The 4,309-nt window shown below is 52.2% G+C and overlaps 1 pseudogene; it reads right to left on the minus strand.

Annotated features, from left to right (window-relative positions):
* Positions 1–2,771: 2,771 nt before the first annotated feature.
* LOC105742250 lies at positions 2,772–3,239 on the minus strand (annotated as a pseudogene).
* Positions 3,240–4,309: the final 1,070 nt, after the last annotated feature.

Below are 4,309 nucleotides of genomic sequence, written 5' to 3' on the forward strand. Positions count from 1 at the left end.
TGTTTCCACAGCCCTCCTACACCACCCAGTGTGGTGTTTCCACAGCCCTCCTACACCACCCAGTGTGGTGTTTCACCAGCCCTCCTACACCACCCAGTTTAGTGTTTCCACAGCCCTCCTTCACCACCCAGTCTGCTGTTTCCACAGCCCTCCTACACCACCCAGTGTGGTGTTTCCACAGCCCTCCTACACCACCCAGTCTCTTGTTTCCACAGCCCTCCTACACCACCCAGTGTGGTGTTTCCACAGCCCTCCTCACCACCCAGTCTTATTTTCTCCTCACTAAAATTTTACAGTAATGTACACACTGGACATTTTGGGTGTATAATGTCTTCTCACAGTAGTGACAGTCTATCATTCAAACCTGAAGCTAGGGCTTCATTCTGGTTCCTTTCTGGTCATCCTCACACCCATCCCAAAATCTAGTTGATTATACTCAAATATTTTTCAAGGAATTCTGCTCCTCTCCCCGCCTGCCACCTGGTTTCGAGGAGCATCTCTTGCCCAGCAAAGTCTATGATACATGGTCTCCGTGCCTCTGGCTTCACTCAAGCAAAGCCATCCTCCAGACTGGCTCTCGAGCTTGCTCTGAGCCCTATTTCCCCTTAAGGACTGTGTTCTCGTTCCAGTCTGAGCTCCTCCGTGTTCCCTGAGCTTTGGCCACTGCCTTGGTCACTCGCCTCATCTCTTGCTGCCCCGTGGCGGTTCCGTGTTTGCAGTTCTCCCCATAGGGCACAGCCCATGCTCTTGTCCCTAACCGTTCAGCACCCTTTCCAGGCCACGCTTGCCGGGCCTTCCCTGGGCCTAGCTAGATCTACTTGCTGAGCTTTGTAGCTTATTCTAGAAGGCTCAGCTTTTCGTGGTCTTTTGTAAAGCGCCGCCCCAGGCCTCTTTCCTGAAGAGAGGGCTGATGCGTTTTCTCGGAGGGTGCCTTTGTACCTACAGCCCACTATAGCTTCGGGGCCTGTCTTTCCATCAGGCTTTGAACTCCTTGTCGAAGAAGACTGGCGCATGGCGGATGCCTAATCAGTGCTGTGAGATGCGGCCCACGACGCGGCCTGCTCGGAGCTTTGTTAGGAGCGACTGGGGTCCCTGCTGCTGACCTGGGATGTGGTACTGGTGGGGCTTTCATCCGGGGGGCCTCGGAAGCTGGTTTCTCCTCCTTCAGAGGAGACGTTAGCGGCTTCGACCTGGCTTCCACTCGCTGCTCCATTAAGGCAGATCTGCGGCGGGAATCGCCGGACCACGCTGCAGGGCGGCGCCTGGGACGGCTTCATCGCCACCGTGGAGAGCTTCGTCCCAGCGCACAAAGCAGACACTGAAGGGTGATCCAGGGTTAGGCAAACGCGCGTGGCTCCATTTATGAAAGAGCTCATCGGCATGCAGGTCCTCCGAGAGGTTTCTGAGAACTAAGGTTTTATTTGCCCATTTGGGCCGCTAATTTTATATAAACATATATTAGTACTTACTGAATCTTCTGAAAGCCACCACATGCCTCGCGAGGGTCACAGAATGAGGACTGCTTGTGTGGGCGGCACGCAGCTACTGAGATCCACAGCACGGTGTCTGAGGCCAGCAGTCAGGGGTTAGGCACGCTCTTCTCCTTGCCTGACACGTCCTACTTACATAAGACAGACATGAACGAAGGTCCAAGCTGGACAGGCCCTCGGACTGTCTCGGTGCACTCTGTTCAGAACTGCAGAAGCAGGGCTCTGCTTCGATGTGGTCGAGTGGTCCCTAGAGCTTCATGCTGCAGAAGCTTGGCCCCATGGCAGTGGCGTCCTGTGGCAGGGGAGCCTTTAGGAGGCTGGCCTCACGGGGTGGTCAGGCCGAGCGGTGGGGCCTGGGTGGAGCGACTGCAGCACCGTGGGCCCAGCTAGTTTCCACAGCGGAAGCTGTTATAAAAAGTGCGGCCTCTTTTGCATGCAGCTCCTCCTCGTGGAGGGCTCCGACGTGGGGGCTCATAAGCCCTCGCCAGACATGCACACACAGAACCGCCCAGCTGCGTGCCTTCAGTCTGCGCAACTGTAAATCTCCCTACTTTCACAGCATTGGGCCTCACATATTTTGTTATGGCAACAGAAGACAGGCTGAATCTCAGGCTTTCAGAGACGGAAGCCAGTGGCTTCATCTATTAGCCTATGGTGGGAGCTGGTAGATCCCAATGCCTCAGGAAGTGGCTACGTATGCGAATTCAGCATGGGCTGGCTTCTCTCTGCCCTGCAACGTCTGCTCTCTTTCCAGTTACCTAACTCCCACTAATCACCTCCGCCTCTTTTTCACTGAATGCATGTGGAACCATCACTCTGTCACTCTGTCACTCAAGTTTCTTATTATTCCTCCCAGCTGCATAAGCTTCACAGAGTGGATAAATAACGTTATATTTACAGCCTCATAGCACTAGAGCCTTTAGGCTCACAGCGGCACCTTTTCTTTCCATGTATTTGGTGCAGCATCTCGCTACATAGCTCAGGCTCGTGAGCCTCCTGTTCTCAGCCTCCCCGGTGCAGGGATAATAGGCACACACCACCACGCCCCGTCTCTGTGGCTGGCTCAGTGAGCCCGGGGGAAGGGCCAGTGTGGGCTGTGGTGCAGGGATCACACCAGCCCTGCATTTGCCTAAGCAGGTGCTTTGTCTGCTGAGCTATCTCGCCAGCCCGCATTAGCAACTTTGATGGTAACTATCATTCCCATTGTCCTGCATCCCTTTGAAATTCTTTCTTTTTTCTGAGAAAAAAGTATATATTTAGAATTAGCCAGCTGGACTCAGTTTAGATGATCCCAATTTTGTTGACAACATCCAACGCATCATAATTGGGAGCTATTCGAGCTGCCTTCCTCTCTCCATCAGGCCTGACTAAGGGACTGACCTTGGCAACATCAGTGTCATAGAGCTTCTTTACAGCCTGTTTGATTTGGTACTTATTGGCTTTGACATCCACAGTGAACATGAGCATGTTGTTGTCCCCGATCTCTTTCATGGCTGCCTCTGTGGTCAGGGGGAACTTGATGACGGCATAGTGGTCAAGCTTGTTTCTCCTAGGGGCGCTCTTCTGAGGGTATTTGGGCTGCCTCTGGAGCCGCAGTGTCTTGGGACGGTGGAAGGTGGGTGAGGTTCGCATCTTCTTCTTTTTGTGGCTGTGGATGCCTTTCAGCTCGGCCTACTTGGCCCTCAAAGCTTTTGCTTTTGCCTGAGCGTTAGGAGGGGCAGGGGCCTCCTTCCTTGCCTTCGGCACCATCTTGGTGCCTTTGAAATTCTTTCCTTGCCTAACTGATCACCTCTCTAATCTCCATTCAGTTCTTCTTTCTCCATCTTATCACACCAAGATGATATCATCAATGACATTGTCCAACTCCCGGCTGATAGCCAGAAGAAAGACTACCTTCAACATTCTCCCAATATATGTCCTGCAGAAAAGCTATGGGAGAACTGTTTTCTCTTTCCAACACTCTTGCTTGCCTACAGTCTGCGGCTCGTGCCCCTCTCTCCTTCACGCCTCTCTGACAGTCACCTCCCTAGTTCACTGGGGTTTTTGCTCCCGGTTTCCTGTAGCGTGGCTTGCATCACATCCACACACCCACACCATTCTTTGCATTTTCCGCAGTCATCTCTCATAAACAAATGACCTCAAGCCCTATCTGCTACAGACTGTAAGATCTACAGCTGCTCTGTCAAGAAGGCGGGTCGGAGCTGCCAGTCGCTTGTGTCTGTCAGTGGCCCCTGCTTCTACTTCCTTGTAGCCTCTGCAGGTAGACACCCAGAGCACCATTTCTTTACCCTGCAAGCCAGTGCTTGACCATAGTGGCTATCTGGTCTAAGCTGTGCCAATCAGATTCCCTGCTTACAATCAATCCTCTGTCATTGAGGCCAGAGCTAGAAAGCTGACTCGGGGCTTGAATCCTTATCTGATAGTAAACAAAAGGCCCATGTAGAGGGAGGATTCAGGCAGAGGAAGAAGCAGGCGAGAGAAGAGAAGGAAAGCAAAGCGCAGGACGAGATCAGCACAAGAGCGGCTAGTGCTCCAGGAAGACGGCTTCCGAGCCCAGTCCCTAGCACATTTGCTGTTTTGTATGAGATTAGCTATTCATTTTTTCAAGTATCATTTGAAAGCCTATTTTATGCCAGATGCTTTGAAGGTATAAAATATATTTTGCTGAGTAAGGCAGTCATATTCTCTGACTTCACAAATCTGCATCAAATGCCTGTCGCCACAAATTCCTATGCACTTGCGTGTACTGGAGTGAGCTTGCTTCCTGCAGCACACTGACTGTGATTGGCACATGACTCTTACTCTGTCCCGTAGCAGGC

Source organism: Octodon degus, unplaced genomic scaffold (genome assembly GCF_000260255.1).
Source record: "Octodon degus isolate 3935 unplaced genomic scaffold, OctDeg1.0 scaffold00044, whole genome shotgun sequence".
Taxonomy (NCBI): Eukaryota; Metazoa; Chordata; class Mammalia; order Rodentia; family Octodontidae; genus Octodon; species Octodon degus.